The sequence below is a fragment of the Gasterosteus aculeatus genome, chromosome 4 (genome assembly GCF_964276395.1).
Source record: "Gasterosteus aculeatus chromosome 4, fGasAcu3.hap1.1, whole genome shotgun sequence".
In the NCBI taxonomy this organism is placed as follows: Eukaryota; Metazoa; Chordata; class Actinopteri; order Perciformes; family Gasterosteidae; genus Gasterosteus; species Gasterosteus aculeatus.
Window position 1 is genome coordinate 23232484 of NC_135691.1, and position 17848 is coordinate 23250331.

General features: G+C 41.5%; 1 protein-coding gene across 3 annotated transcripts in view; it reads left to right on the forward strand.

Moving 5' to 3' along the window:
* Positions 1–17848, forward strand: part of LOC120817967 (uncharacterized) — a 48576-nt gene that overhangs the window by 2431 nt on the left and 28297 nt on the right. The window lies entirely within an intron of this gene.

Consider the following 17848-nt stretch of genomic DNA (forward strand, 5'->3'; position numbering starts at 1 on the left):
TGTAATGTTTAGTCTCTATACTATGAAGAAACGAGGCAATTGCTATAATCATAATTAATGGGTTTGGTCCATCTCAGATCCTGCAAGCAGAACATGATACACAATAAATAGTTGTGTTTATTTTGCTTACTCACGTTATAACAAGGTGGCATAAAAAGCTATAGTATAAAATTATTCTGGAACATTGTTTTTCTAAAGAATAGAAAAACATTGAATAAGCACGTTAAACACAGAACTATGCTCTTGCCAACAACTATTTAACACATTTATCAAATCCTGCACCAGACTTAATGGCAGTTTGCAGGATTGTTTAAAATATTCATAATATTTAATGTGGGCTACTTCGAATGTGATGGTGTCTGTGCAAACACTGACACATGGGTAACATACACTGTGGTTTGGCATGATGTTCAGACACCAATGATACCTTTTTACAGTGAGTTTTTATGCTTGACCAGTCATCCACTGGATTAATGAGGCTACAGTCAAAGCCTCTTCTGCATTGTCCCCATCAGGTTGTGGATCTTGAAGAGAAATACAAAGTGTAGACCAAAATAAATCTCTCCAGTCATTTTATATCCACAGTTAAATATAATGCTCATTACGACAGTTGTATGCTATAGAACTACTGTGGAAATCTAAACTTTCCATCCCAAACTATTTAAATAAATGGTTGGACATACCTACAAGTTCTAAATTACAAGTGCTCAATTATCAGGATCAGGAATCAGGAAACATTTATTGCCAAAATATGTCAAACATACAAGGAATTTGTCTTGGCGGTTGGTGCGTGACAGTAGACAGTGTAATTACATGACAGTTATGTAATTGCACTGCTGCCATCAAGGTAGAAACCAGACTAATGACACATTTAACTGGCTCATTGACATGAGTACATGCCTGCCGTTTCAGCTTGCACTGAGGATCTCTCAATCACCTGATTCTGTCCCTGAGGTTCTTCAGGTGTGGCCCTTGAAATCAGGGACAGGAGATGTCATGCAGCCTCCGTGGCTTCACGTGCATCATACTGGAAAGGGATTTTAAATGTATGGATATGGTAAAGGGACGTTACAGTGTACTGCACAGGCTGTTTTGAAAGCAATTAAGCCATTACCTGACATAGTGTAGGTGACAGAATCAATGTAATGTTTGAGTGTAATCAATTAATTAAAAAAAGAACAAGAAATGATTAATAGCTTTCGCCTCACCTACATAATACCACTAACTAAGCTAACATATCTTTGTTAGTAATTGGAGACACTTGAACATTACAGTTTGCAACATCAGCCCACATGCACGTAGAAAGCGGGGCTTCACGTCAACACAGCAGTCAATATCGTTCCTTAATAAAAGACTACTTTATTTTTTGAGAGCTAAAGTTTTTGTTTTGCAGCCAAAAATTCTAGTTTCATAAGAAAAAATACATTATTAATTTTTCAGTTTATATATTTTTACTTACGATCTTGATTTTTGTCTGCAATGAAAGAAATTTGCTCTCAAAACAGTTGTCTGTTTGCATAATAAAGACACAAATCTACTTTAATAGGTATCTCCACGTTTTATAGGACTGGTGGAATTTTTGTCCCAGTGGGATTCAATGCAAAAAAAAAAAGGTATCGAACATGCATCATCACTATGTGGGCATCTTTCATACAATTCAGTATATTAGTTAAATATTTTATACATTACAGGTAGGGATGGGGCCGATCCGATCCAGTATCGATATCGGGACCCGATATCAGAGGAATTCGGGTATCGGATTTTCCGATACAACCTTTGGAGATTTCCGATATCAATGAGCCATGTCTGCGCTTAAACGTCGTCTGCTGAAATGACTCCAAAAGTGATTCCCGCCTGCTAGTCTGCTAGCTGGCTGCAAACTGTGGAATGGATTTCCTGAGCGTGTCTCATAACTGTGTCTCATTGAGCCGCGCCTCCGTTCAGGAATCCATTCCACAGTTTGCAGCCAGCTAGCAGACTAGCAGGCTAGCACAGTGTTTTTCAACCAGCGTGTGTGCCGCGAGAGGCTGTCAGGTGTGCCGTGAAAAAAAATCATTTTTTACATACTGTCACTTCATTGGTGAAAAAAAAAAAAAGAGCCAACTTGTGTGTTTGTGTGTGTGTGTCGTCGTGCTGTTGGTGGAATGAAGGCTCAATACTCCCCTCTGCCTGTGGGTGGCGGTACGCAGCGTAATTAATAGGCAGATTTGCTGAGGCGACAATTTAAAAAAGTGAGATTTAAGGCCGGCGCATGCTTCTGCGTTTGCGTCGTTGCGTCGACGCACTCGTTTCAATTCATGGTTCTGCGTGTGTTGCAGAGTAATTCACCGCCAGAACAACAGGCGGAGTGACGTATTTAGTTGACGACCTAGAGAGTCACGTCTATTTATTTATTTATTTATCATAGACTTTATTGCCTCGTGCATCGACACTGCTGCTTTTCATCGCGCACACATTTGTCCCGTATTTTCCTCCACAACTTTGTGCACCTCTCGACCGGCAAACCGGCGTTTGCGGCGATCTCCCTCCGTGAATCCAACCCGCTTCTACAACCCGCCAATGACGGCTTGTATAAGCGGTCATATTTACGCATTTCTTCCGACAAAAGTTCTTCAATCTGATCCGTTCTCTCATAAACATTCTTCGTTTTAATAATGGCGGCATCGGGCTATGAAAGCGGAAATGAGAGACTCCGTAAAGGACGTAGTTAGCGGACCAATCGCAGCCTGGTGCTCTGCGGGAGGCTGCGTCGCAAGCCTAAAAAAATGGCTCGAAACGCAAGGACGCAAGAAGGTGTGAAAAGCGACGCAAGAGAAAACGCAGAAGCATAAACTAGGCTTAAGAGATACCTGGGCATAAAGCCAGTGCCATTTTGGCATTAGGATGATGTTAAGTTTAATAAAACACAACAAATAGAACACGCGTTTCCCTGATTTCTTAGAGTATATTATGCTCATGCTGAAACTATGTTTGGGATTGATTTTCATATCATTTCCGGTTGTTGGTGTGCCGTGAGATTTTTTCTGTGTCTTAATTGTGCCTTGACGCAAAAAAAGGTTGACAAACACTGGGCTAGCAGGATAGCACTGAGGCTAGACAAAATGTCCGCTGTGTGGAGATTCTTTATGATAGAAACGCCACAGAGCAGGGCGGCTAGTTGCAGTATTTGCAAAGCCGTGATTCCAAGAGGCGGAAGCTCCCTTGCGTTGTACAATACGACAAGTTTGATCAAACATTTTAAAAAACACCACGTTAAAGAGCACAAGGATTTTTTAGGCAGTGGGCAGAAAGACAACAGGATCCGTCAAGAATCACTTCTGGAGTCATTCCAAAAGCAAGGTAAATTCCAGGCAGATAGTGTAAAGGCTAAAGGGATTACCGAAAAGTTGCTCAACTTCATTGGACTCGATGACCAACCATTATCAGTGGTGGAAAACGCTGGATTTCGCAGCCTGATGGAACACTTGCAACCACGGTACAGTTTACCGTCCAGGAGATATTTATCAGAGACTGCGCTACCTGAACTATACAGCCGAGTGTCAACCCGGTTAGCTGAGAAATTAAAAGGAGTTCCAGTCCTGAGCTTTACTACAGATATTTGGACCTCAGATGTCTGCCCAATGTCGCTAATAAGCCTCACAGTGCACTGGGTTGACTCGGATACACATGGCCTCTGTAGTGCGGTGCTTCAGGTAAAAAAGTGCAGGGGTTCACACAACCAAGCTACAATCGCAGCCTCCATTACAGAGATGTTAAATCACTGGGAGATCCCTCTGGAAAAAGTGCATGCCATTCTACGGGACAATGCACGTGATATGAAGGCTGCAATGGAAGTTCCAACTTTGAGACATTCGATTTTTGTTTTCTTTTAAAGAATAGTTAGACTCTGGTGTTTAGTTTATTCCAAGTCATCTTAAGTGCTGTTCTGATGCACACTGTTTTAAAACTTATTGTGTGTGTGAGAGAGAGTAAGTGTGATTGCGTGTGTGAATGAGTGAGTGAGTGAGTGAGTGAGACTGTGTGTCAAGTGTGTAAGATGTTTACAGTTATTTTATTGCACTTTTCTTCAGATATTGGACATGTTGTTCATAATACAAGAGTCAGTGAGAGTGAGTGAGACTGTGTGTCAAGTGTGTATGTTTAAGATGTTCACACTTGCACTTTTCATATTTCTAAATTTTTAAGACTCAAGTATTTGACATTTATGAAATGAAATAAATATTGACATGACAATTAATCTGAAACCCTTACAGTTTCAAATTTGTTTTCAGAATTCTTTCTGTTAACAGGATTTCCTGTTTATCAAACACAGCTCTGGTATCGGAATATTATCTGTATCGGCCGATATCCAAATTTAGGTATCATATTTAGGTAGCGAGCGCGTGGAAAATACTTAAATGACGCGCACGCATCAACCTGATTGGCGCGCTCGAATTTTGCCAGTGATTTGCCGCCATGTACTTCCATCACAACATATACCCTGCGCGGCACACGGTCTGCAGAGGATCACCACTGTGCCGCTAAAAGACCGTGGTTTGAAAAATGCTTGGCTAAATGTCACAAACACAGCCGTCAAATGATGCAAGTCATTACTTTTAAGATTTAGTCTTATAATCGTGATTAGTGAATTTCAAAATGTGAAATTAATTATTATTTTTTTTTATCTGTACCTGTATTTATTGACAGCCCTAGTATTATATCATTGTTGAAAATCATGACATTCATTCATTTCATTTTCTTTTCATGGGGTATTTAAATTTAACGAGAAACAATGTCCCATAAGAGTAACTCCACACTTTTAATCTAAAGTTTTTAATTGAAGCATACTAAAAATTCATATACATTTAATTTATCTGTAATTTTTTTGACGATATCACAATACGTTTTATGTCCATTATCAAAATTCACTGAAACGCATATAAAATTAATCAGTTTGATTACCTCAGCAGCTTACCACAGAATTAAAAATGTCCAGCAATGTGCTGCCATCCGATAAAACAAACAAAAGATGAAGCTGCGGGAGAAAGAGCAAAAAAATGAAAATATTAAAGCTGTTGTGAAATCTACAATTCATGTTTTACATTAGACATGAGTTAATTAATACAGAGTTCTATTCAGTCTGGCATGCCGGGGAGTCTTATTTAGATATAATCTTCTTTTGTTAGTGGGAGACGGGACAGTGAGGACCTTACTTTAGAATCATGTTTGTCTTCCACTAGAGGGAGGCATGTTAAAGTCAAATGAGGTGCTACCCTATTAGGAGTCATTTATGGACTAGGTGCACCTCAAAAAAGCCTCCCACCCCCACCCTAAGTCAGACAATTATCTTTATTTGCCTTGCTGATAAACATTTCCAGTGAAAATCCCACAATATAGCCATTTTATTTTCAGCTGAGCACAAGCAAGCTTTTTCACATACTCATGCAGGGGCTCCATGCAAGGAGCAGCACACAGCTTCAGTAACATTTAAGCCACTTTGCTAATGTTTGTGTATAGGATGATTGCAGATTCCCACTTGTTAGGAAGTAAAGTACACTGATAAGATGAATACAGTCACGCTTCTTGTGAAGGTGACTGGTTCAGCTGCGGAGCAGTAACACCCATGGATGGCCACTGTAAATACTAGAGTGGGATCACCATGAAGGCTGCTTTGGAAGGCTGCTTGTCTGCATTGTGCCCCCTCCCTGCATAAGTAGAGGAATTTTATGGGAGCTCATTTGTTTGGGACCCTCAGCCCTTCAGGGTCTCTCATTCCTCAGACAAGCCAGGCATTTCACAGCTGTGGTGAAGGGGGAGGAACGCCTTCTATAACTAACAACCACAGAACTACCCCATATCATGCTGCATGCAGGGTATACAGGACACCCCATCGCATTAAACAACGCTCATCGACCTTTTTGCTTCAGCAAAAGTTGTTTAAGCAATTCTTTCTCAACTGTGTAAAAGAGTATATACATTAGTAATCATATTCAGGCCTTGGGGCCTGAGCAATAGAGCAATTGGAGCAAATACATCCCCATTATTCTGTTAGGGGGAACATAGTTAGAGTTTTGTTTGAAAATTAAGAAATGTATCACCCCACCTTCCCACCGAATAAGATAATATAATAATAATTTGACTCTTTTCTGCAGCAAAAGGAATCTCACATTTAAGCAACCACCGCTTCAAAATATTCAGTTGCTGTAAAACTCAATAAACCGTGATCAATGTTAAATGAAAAAAATGGAATATTCAACAATATGAACACATTGGTTTCAGCTTAAAATAAGTATGTAGCTTATGTTATTTAAAGGTGTATACATTCAAATAAGTCAACATTACCTTTTGGTTTCACATGTGACACAAATAGCGGTCTTCTCGTTACACACCCTGTGTTGGTTTGAACCCCCCATTCCATTTCCGATAGAGATAGAGAGAGACTCTTGCCCCCTCATGTTAAAACAAAACCAGGTCAGCACATGCTTTGGTACAAGTGTATAGGCAGTATATACATTCTAATAAGGTGCTTATGTCCATGACCATTGTCACAGTGGGTCCACAAACTGCCCAAAGTACATGACCACGCACTGCATGCAGGAGAAACTGTATGTGCATCTGTTCCTGCTGCTTTGCACTTAGTTGGAGTACACACCCTTTCTCTATGCTTCATATTATGAGCATCACATCATTGACCACTTTGGTCCAGAAGTTTGTATGGGTACACAACATTTTTGTATGTGTATCTCTGTACTCAATGAGTGGCTACAATAATAGATAACTTTATCTTGATTAAGCCTGATTAGAAACAGTAGTGTCTCCGGTTGAAGATGTTCTCTTTGCTTTTTGGTCTGTGTTTCATTTGCTGACATGCACATGCCTAAGATGTGCCCTGTGCCTTATTGTTCAGCTGGTTAGCTGCTTCATTAGGCACAACTTCAAACTAACACTGCACACCGAGGGTGAGGGGAGCCAGATATTCATATTAAACAACGGCACCCATTGTCCTTAAATATTAATGAATAGTTTGACGGAATGCAACTCTAAGACTGGTAGAGAGGATTGTGAATGAATTGGGTAACACCAGATGGACAATAGAGACAACATTTTCTTCTATCTTTTTTCTTATAATGCGATGATAAAGGAGATCTAGCCTACTTTTCTCACTTTGCTTTTATCAAGTCTCGATAAAAGCAAGCTGTCTCCGCTGCGGTAACGCTTTCAGTACTACATGAGTACAACTCGGACCGAGGCCTCAGTATTGCCTAACAGCTTCTGAGCCCCCTGCTTTAGATAGGCTTGGGGAGGCTGTGTCCAACTATTTTTGTCCAAATATGCTCTCTTCCTCTATAAAATTACTGTTAAGGTGTGCAAAGTTGGGTTTTCTCTTAAAGCTTATTTATTTAAATGAGTTTTCCAGCAATTATGTCTCTAAATGGAGATGCCTGTAACTATTTGTTTTTATCCACTTCTGACAATTTATTAAATAGGATTTTTTTCCGGTGTTGATGTGAGGGTTTTGGGACAGAGGATGCTGCATGTGTTCAGATTGTAAAGCTCTCTGAGGCGAATTTGTAAATTATGATTTTGGCCTATATAAAATAAAATTAATTGAATTGAATTGCCTCAAAGCTGACACTGAGTTGTTGAGTTACACAAAATCCAAGTAGATCAATATTAAGTCATTATTGCTTTCTCATAGGACATCAGCAGGCGCCTCGTGAAGGTACTGTGTTTTGACCTGTCTCCACATTTCAACATCTCCAGCAGGTGTCCTCCTCTTCACTCCCTCCCGTGGGAGAACAAGTATTTTAAACATTCACTGCACAAAGCAATATTAGTGTTTTAACATCTAAATAATTTGACTAAAAAATAGCCATGCACACCCACATTCACTCATACTCACTTTCCAGGTATATCATTCCAGCCAGCTGACTTCTCCTCATATGTTTTAGTCTGCGGCTGAGTGGGGCTGGGGTCAGCAGATTGTTTATGCTGATCCCAGTGATTGGAGATGCATTGCAGGAGATTACCATAAGCAATTTAAATGTTATTGATTTAACCTCATGCATGCTGTAATTGAACACCGTGTCCAACCACCAGACGCCACTCCCCCACCTCTGAATCGGTTTCCCAGGTTTTTCTCTTTATCTTTGTCTGCATTTTCATCCCACTCTGTTATTGTTTCAGTCTCTTTCCCCACTTTCTGTTCCTCCTTTGCTCATGTGCTAACGGTCTACAACACTAAACTGTCGTCGTACTCCTTGTCAGCCTGTCCTCAGGCCAAAGGGACTAGTGGGAGCACCAATGGCCAATCAATAGGCAGTCTGTCATGGTAACAATGGAAATGTTCAATTAACAACCAGCAGTGGATAATTTACAGTCTCACCATCATTACTGTTTTGTGTGTGTCTGTGTGTGTTGGAGAGGGCTGGGGAGGTGGCACACAAAGCTGTGCTTTTTTGTATTCATAAGAATCATTTTCTGATAATTTCACTCTTCAATAGACCGTCATTACTAATCACCAAACTAAACACAAAACCCCAATTTTTTTACTTAATTACAATTTTGCTGTTTTTAGATAACAATGTGATTGCAAATTACAGAGTGGAGTTAACAAAAAGAGGCAATTATTTCATTAGAATATTCCCAAATCTGTTTAATATCTTCTTCATTATACGGAGCCGTGAATGGAGGACTAGATTCAACACTCAGATCAATTAATACATAGAGAAAAAACTACCTGGGAGACACACTTGTACGTTCTCCATTTTTCATCACGCTTTGTCATTCCCCATGAGGGATCACAATTTCTTGTTTTAATATTTTAGTGTTCTAACTTAAGCTTCAGAATTCTCTGCAGGTAGCACACTAGATCATCTTGACATTTCAAAGTACTGAAACCTTTGAAATAAAGTGTTTTTTATTAAATTCTATTAACATAATTTATGCTTGTCAGGCAGCCCACCTCGGTGGCAGATGATTTGGGATTGTGGAAAGACTGAACAGCCATATTTCATCCTCTGGTCCTCACAGGTGTAAGACTGGCCTACTAAGACACATGTCACACCATGGTGATGATTAGTGTAGCAGACAAACTGTCCAGCACTCAGCATCATCATTCACCTGAAGCTTCGGCATGGCATGAACCACAGGGAGTGTCTGAGCAGGATTAATGTGTGAGTTAGCTATCACTTCAACAAATAACTTCACAAAGAGGCTGTGTTAGGTAAACAGGCATACAACTGTTGAAATTAACAAGTTATGTTGCTTAGAAAAAATACATCAGCAATTGTTCAGCTCAATGTTAGGATGCATGGCACTCCGGAAATCAGTTTCTGAAGATAAATTTAAGTTACATTTTCCGTTTGATGCTTAAGTTCAGCTCTGGTTGGCCCATATGCCCTTTCAGCCAACTTTTTAAAATCCTGATCCTATTGAATCCAACTAAACACACGTGAAAATGAGTCACAGCTTTCTTAACACCTCTTTTCTCCCTGAGATTTGTCTGCGACGAAGTGTTGAGTAGGCTAGAGCAGTGGTGTCAAACTCAATCACAGAAAGGGGCAATTAAAACTGACATAAATATCAAGATATCCGATACTTACGATACTAAAATTCAATATAATACCCCTTTTATGTTACCTCTGCGATGCCCCGCGCGCTAGGCAGCCCCGCCTAAGATTTGTTGCGAGTAGCTGTTGCAGTGCATTCTGGGACTTTTAACATCCGTGGTGTACAATGATTGAATGCACTTCTTGTAAGTCGCTTTGGATAAAAGCGTCAGCTAAATGACATGTAATGTGATGTAATGGTGTGCGTCCTATCGACCGGCGGGCTAGTTATGATTGACATATGATATTTACTTGTGGGCCGGAAATTACTGTAAAAAAAGTTAGACTGCCAAAAGACATTGGGTCTCATTGGTATTTGCCCAACAACCCTTCACCTTCACCTCTGATGAGGCTATGGCAGAGGTCTTCAACAGGTACTACAGGGAAGTCGCAAAATATTTGTTTTTGTTTTTTTTCTTCAACCAATTTTTTCTGTCTTCAGAATCAGAATTGTATTTACTGTCTTTAAATACACATTGACATGAATCCAACATATTGTAGCGAACGGATAAATTGATGAGAAGACGTTATCTTTCAGTCCGCAATGCACACCTTCAGCTACCCACAGGAGCTCCCTCAAACTGGGCACCGGTTCATTCACAGCACCTTTCATGCAAATACGACAGCAGAGGCACTAGCCAATCAGATCGCGTTTATGCTCACGTCTAAAGAGCTCAAAATTAAAAGATGGTGGACCAAACTCCGTAGAATAGGGGGTCCCTGTTCCATCTCGCCATCAGTTCGGGGGTCCTTAGCCTGAAAAACTTATATCAGATGTCACTGGACTATTAAGTGGAAGGTCATTACACTGGGCTGACACTTTGTTGGGAGAGGGAAGAGTTAGATTGGTTACCTATGTTCCTTTTATGATGGAACTGAGAGAGGTTTTTGACTATCCCGTTTGTGCTGGAGATCCCTCCAAACGTTTGCTCAATCTCAGACCGAGCTAAAGAAGTAGTGAAGAGTACTCTGAGTTCCGGGTGGTGGCAGCAGAGTCAGGATGGGAAGACGAGTTACGAGAAGGTTTTCTAGACAGTCTGACTCCCATTATGTGGTAATTGAACTACCTCCAGGAATCTGTTGCAATCGTTCCTTGGTTTTGCCAACTTGTATCGCCGTTTTATCCAGGACTACAGTAGAGTTGCTGCCCCTCTGACTCACCTCTTCTGCTGTTCCTTTCCAGTGGTCGCCTGAGGCGGATCAAGCTTTCGCCTTATTAGCTTCACCTCAGCACTCATTCTGATGCAACTTGACTCTTCTCTGCAGTTTGTGGTTGAGGTTAATGCGTCGAACAGTGGGGTGGGGGCTGTTCTCTCTCAACACACATGTGTGTTTTTTTCTCGACGCCTGTCTCCAGCGGAAACCAACTGTGTTGGTATCCGGGAACTTCTGGCAGTGAAGTTGGCTCTGGAGGAGTGGAGACATTGGCTGGAGGGATCGGAGATCCCTTTCATCGTGTGGACGGACCACAACAATCTTGCCTACATCCTGTCAGCTAAACAGAATTTAATTCCTGTCAAGCCTGGTGGGGCCGTTTCAACTTTATCATCACTTATCGTTCTGTATCAAAGAACATCAAACCAAATGTCTCGCCAGATGGCGTTAATAGAGTCGGATTGGATACCATTCTGCCTACATTGTTGGTGTTGAGAGCTCTGACCTTGGAGGTGGAGTCAGTGTTTTGCGAGGCGCAACACGTGGATCCCGACCCCCGGCACAGGACCTGAAAATTAGCTGTTTGTGCCTCTCGGTTCACCTGTCCTTCAGGGATTAGTCGGACATTGTCTCTCCACAGACAACACTTCTTGGGGCCTACCATGGATGGGAACACTAAGGGATACGTCCTTGCCTTCCTGGCTTGTGCCCGGGGCAAGACCTCTCACCAACTCCCTATTTGATTGCTCCGCCCCTTATCAACGCCTGGTCATCCTTGCTCCCACATCGGCGTGGACTTTTTCACTGGTCTACGTCTTTCTGTTGGGATGACCACAATACTTACCATTGTAGACTGGTTTTCCAAGGCTGCCCATTTCATGGCTTCCTTCACCTTGCGAGACTACAGTTCTCTTGACGTAACATGTCTTCCGCCTCCATGGCCTTCCGTTGGACAACGTCTCAAACCGTGGCCCTCAGTTCATCTGGCAAGTTTGGAGGTCATTTTGCCACGCCCTAGGAGCCACAGTCAGACGGTTGTCTGGGTTCCACCCACAGACTAAAGGACAGTCTGAGAGCGCAAATAACGATCTGGAGTCTCCCATTCGTTGTGTCGGTGCTTCAAATTCAACTTCCTGGAATACTCAACTAAGTTGGATAGAGTATGCACACAACTCTCTCTCCTCCACTGCCACTGGACAGATCATTGGGCTGTCAACCTCCATTGTTCCCAGGAGAGGAGGAGGAGTTGGCTGTTCTGTCTGTGCAACATCTTCGATGCGGTCGTAAGATTTGGAGGGACACCAAGGCAGCGCTGTTGAGAACAGCTGAGAGAAACAAGAGGCTTGCTGACCGGCACTGAACAACGCATCGCCATGACTTGGATTGAAAAGTATCTTGGCAAGCCAAAAAAGTGTGGGGTCCCCTGCAACCTTTTCGACCGTGGCGTTACTCCAGGCAGCAGCGGCTGCTTGAAAATGACGGTGTCCCCCCGGTCTCCCCCGTCGACCAGAAGTTAGTTTAGACCTTTGTCCTATATGTGTTTAGGTGGTTCCAGCATTGGCTTTTTTTACATTTGCAATTGTGACGTACAAAAAGACATCCTTCCATTCAATCTTCTAAAGCTACCTCAGCACCAGTGGCGGCTGGTCCATAGAGGGCCATGGGGCATGGCCCCACCTTGAGCCACAAAAAAAAAGAAGATAATCATTTTTTTTATTATAATAAAAATACATTTGTCAAATAGTTTGTAAATTAAGATATCTGTGCAAAATATATGGTTTTCCTGCACGTCCTCCTCTCGCTTGTCTGCTTGTCTCAGCTGGGCTCGGGCCGGGTCCCAAAGCGGTCGGTCTAAGAAGCAGTTTAGCCAATAACTGATAAAGATAATGAGTGACATATAATATAAATTTAGCGTCCTGAATTACATTCAGCTTAGGGATATCCCTTTGCCGGCCTTCGCTGCGCTCTCAAGGCTGGGTCGAGTCTCGGGAGGTGCCGTTTTAACAACATAACAAGAGCGACCACGAGCAGCCGGAAGGTTTAGATAGCTTGTTAGCTACGTACTAACGCTGTGTTTAGCTTCCCATGCCCACTTTCTAAATCAACGGGGACAGAACCCAGCATGGACAGATATGTGAGTAAGGAACATGAGGCACCTGTCGGAAAAAAAGAAAACTAGGACACCAGGACACACACGGATAACACCTCTACCATAATTTCTAGTATAAAGGTGCACCGTGAATAACATGCTGGCTTGACTGTGTTTGGAAGTGGAGGCTGGCTTCACTGCAGCGATAAACTCCGTCCTGTCGTTGTGTGAAAGTTAACATTGCTACCCGCACACAGGACTGCGGTGAAGACGAGGGGGGCAAGAGCACTAGCAGGGGATCCTAAATTTTCCTTTCCTGGGTCACATCTACCAGCTCTGACTAGAGCATCCCAAGGTGTCCCAGACCAGGGAGGAGATGTAATCCCTCCACCTGTCTTCCCCGGGGCCATAATTCATCACCCAATAATAAAATCACCTGGATCTTTGGACATTTTCACAACTTTCAATAGTTGATATTTTGAAAAATTATCATATTTTGAAAAATTATCATTATTTAATGGTAATTGTATTGAAGATTCTGCTTGTTACATTTCACCTTATATATTGTGGTTTATCTACGAATGTCACCTTTATGTATAGCCTTTAGACTGACAAACATATTCATATCTACAGTGTATAATCAAAATTGACCATCCTCCAAATGCAGAAATGCAGTGATGTAGTAGTGTTTTAATACTACACTAATACTAATATTGTTCATGGGTACTGTGCTCCTTTGATATAAGTCAAGTTGATCATGTCATTATTTTAGGTTTCTCAGGGGGGTTGTGTGGGTTGGTGGCGTTTCTGTCAAGACTACTACCCTTATATACACTGTGGAGATGTCATTCATGCTACGGGTGGGACTGCAAGGCTGCACTTGGGGAAAAACAGATCTACTGCGGTTTCGAGCCTGCTGGCTAAAACAGGGATGTTGAAACAGCAGCAGTCAGGACAGAAAGATTTAGACCTAGCCAAAAAATTACAGATTTATTTGGCCTGTACGTGGTGTGCTTTGGTTTTCACCCCATGGCGTTCACAACTCAATATTTGAACAGAGCAAGGATAATAGCCACTGCACACAACACACACTCTGAGCATGGTGAGGAATTCTGGAAGGAAAGGAAAACTCATTTGGAACGAAAATAAATTGCTGCTTGTGGTCCAGAGTTTCTCATCACCTGTCTCCTTTGTGAAGGATGGATGGAGAGTAGTCCAGGATGCGTACAAATTTTCTTGCATGCTGGAGTTTCTGTGGATGGTTTACATGTCCTCCCAACTCATGAGGCACTGATCTGTTTCCTCTCCCACATCCTGATATATTAACTCTTCAAGGTGTGAACTGATCCCATGTCCCACAAACCAGAAAAGTAACATTTGGAGACAGATGTCTTGGAGATACCTGTGCCAAGGTTTATTTTGCTGAATTCATTCCTTATTGAGATTGTAAAATACAGTTTTTCGAAGGCAGGCACATTTTTGAGCTGTATTTGGGGATCAAGACGACACTGGAAGAGAAACGCTTAGCTCTTCTGGGATGAGTGGCTGCATTTAGGGATTTGTAGAGCAGTTTACAGTGAATCTACTTATATGTCACATGCTATAAGCCTAGACACATGCTTTTACAAAATGCAGTTAAAAGGACGAAAATGCTCCATTCCTCATCCAGTATTCAAAGTCGTTGTCTTTTCGTTAAAAGGCAAAACGCTACATTTTAGTTGGGGTGGTGACACAAGCAGCAAACACAGAGCAACATTAACAGGAGCCTCGTGGCTGTATCCAGCTGATGAATAAAAGTCTAGTAACAACTTCCCTTTTATCTTTCCACCATTGACTGTTGATAAGAAGCAGTCACCATCATATTAACCAAGTTAGAAGTAGGTTCATATACCACCAACTCCTGAACTTTTTTTAATTTAATTTAATTGGCTAAAATGCTTCTTGGACATGCCTTCTGTGGGCATAAAGACAGGACTTGCGTATGACAGGCAGGGGTGTGCAGTTACAAACATAAGTGAGTACATTCCATATTTCAACAGATATTGACATTTTTTTAAATGTAATTTCATCTTTCCTTTTTGGGGGGGGGGGCTCCAGGTGGGGCAACGCCCCATTGCCCTCTATCGTCCAGCCACCACTGTTGATTATATATGATATTATACTGAATTGCCAGTGAAGGTGACAAATTTGCTGCTTTTTTCATGTTGGAAGAAATACTAAATATTTATCTAGTAGTAGTAGTGTGTGATTCCTTACTTGTTTTGCATTAAACCAACAACAACAATCTATCAATACCCATCTTGTTTCTTTATTTAGCTAGCAGTAGAGATATAGGAGAGAAAAAAAAGTCTAAGAATTAGCATTTAAGAAAAGTTTTAGTATTGCATTCAAGGAACAGGAAAAAGGTTGAAAAGCTGCAATTACAAGGACTGTTCCTTTAACTAATTTGATTTCTATTCTTTCCAGCCTTGTCAGAAGGAGCAGAAAAGCAGATTCATTCATTCATTCATTTTGATGAGTGGATCAATAAAGAAAGAAGAGTTTTGCCTCCTTTTTTGGTCCTCCTGACACAAACACGTCTTATTTATTGTTTACTTTGCACTTTGTGTTTTGAACATTGTTAAATCATACCTTTCAGCTATTTAATTTCAAATTGCGCCAGATATTCATTACCCCCCGAAGCATTCTGCCTTTGTATTTGCTATCTGCTCCTTGTACAGAAGAGGGATGAAGAGAGAGAGAGAGCCACCCAGGCTGCCAGAAAATCTTTCGTCTCCATTATTTGGTCTCTCCCCTCTGGCTTAGGTGCTGCTGCATGAAATGCTGATGTGGTGCCCCACCACCCCACGCCGCCCCGCCCCCAGGCCTTTCTTCTCCATCTTTCCCCCGTGGCAATAGATCAAATTTCCTCCAGGGAAATCATTACTTGGCATCATTACCATTCGCAACACTTTTATCTACTAGCCCTTGTTTCCTAACTCCATCCCTTGATTAAGTTTAGGGAGGGGGGGAGAAACGGAATACCTTTGTAACGCCATCCACAATAAATAGGTCTTGGTGGAGTTTGCTTTGATTGGGGTACTTTGAGGGGTGAGTGCTGTCTTATGGGACAGCTCCTTTTTCCATCCAAATTTAGAGTAAAATGTTTCCAATGAGAGCCACGGGAAATTATTTATAGGACAACAGCAGCGGATTAAATTTAAAGTAAATTTAGCGGGCCGCTGAATATTTGGAAGGTTTGTTGCAGCTGAACAGAACTACATGGTTGAGTTACTTGGTAAGAAGAGTGACAGTTTGTACTGTCTCAGCAGTGACGTGCGGTCACTGGAGGCAGTGCCTCCCCTTGTGTCATGAAATGTGAAAAGAAATTATTAAAAAATCCACTGATCTGTGATAGAAGTGTGATTATTAGATTCCAATCGATCCGCTGATTGTTACAGTCAAAATCGCTGAATTTGTGTATTTTCCTGTTCAAATACGGGGAGGCGGCAGCGACGTCATAATTAATTTATTAATAATTTGAGCATGTGCAATTAATGTCTCTATATGTCACCAATGTAATGTTTGTACAGGTTTGTACATAGTTTTATCACATGTCCTCACATCCCATAGTCTGGTTCCTGTATTTCACGTATGTTTTGCTAATCTGACATAATGGCGCAGTTAAAAAGCAGTAAGGGAGGCAGCTGGACTGGCAGCCTCCCTTCCTGCCTCCTCACTGCTGCGGAAGCAGAGCCAGTACCTCGGCCTGCCTGAAGGGGGCGTGTGTGAGCACAAGCGCCAGAATTTGGTTGATGATTGGCATTTCTCAAAACTGCTCATTTGTGCTGCTTCCGAGCTGTTTTTAGGCAATCGCCACTGAGCTGAAAACTGAAATGACAAATGACAACCAACTGTTATTTTGATCACCGCACTTATATGGAATGCTCAGATCAATGTAAACAGGTAACAGGAATCAGGAAACATTTATTGGCAAAATATGTCAAACATACAAGGAATTTGTCTTGGCGGTTGGTGCGTGACAGACAGAAAAATGAAAAATTACAATTAAAGTGACATGTGCAGTATGAAGCAGAGTGACCGGTGGAATGTTATGGTGCGTTTCCACGAGCGGTACGGTACAGTACGGGTCTGGTCGGTACGGGTCGGGTCTGTTAACCATGATTTGGCGAGCGTTTCCACCGCCAACAGTACCCTTACTTGGCGTGGTGTATTCCAGAAAGTAGTGATAACGTCACATGATAGGCGTGGTATATGACGGAAAGTACATTGACGTCATTCGATCGCGCGAAAACTGAAAGCTAACCGCAAACAACAATGGAGGACATACAGCCGATCCTGTTCTTGCTTCTCGATATGTGGCTGTTTGTCAAAAAGGAGACGACAATCTTTGTTTGAGCAAAGGCTACATGCTGCAAGGAAAAACACAGCGGAAAAATACAAGCGAATTCGGGAAGTTTTAAGGAGCTGGGACGAGACAGACAACCGCGTTAGTCAAGACAAGGCAAGACAAACACGACGGCGCAAGAGGGTAAGCTTGAGCTAAGCTATCTTTTTCATGTCATGTATTAATGTATTTTGTCGTATGTGCTAACTACATTATTATAAATTAAATAATCCTAAACTAAAAAAATAAGTACAATAAGCCCTGCCTGTGAAACCAAATTTTAACTGTGCTAACTGTAAACTACAGTCTGTTCATCATTTACGCACTATGAAGGTTACTTATTAAGATTATTAAACTCTCACATGAATGTGTTGATTCCTATATTATTTCAAGTGCAATACTGGTTGTGGTTAATGATTGATTATTTTGAGAAAATAGTTATATTTTTAAGCTAGTTTTTCTTTGTACTTTAATGACACCAAAGTTCCCTCTCTGGTGCGGTATATTAGATATTTTAACACATTTATATATTCTTTCGTGTCCAAGGGTAACACTTACAATGTTTATAATACTTTATATAATACTTTATGTATTTTTTCATCTGGTGTATTATAGTTGCCCTAATAA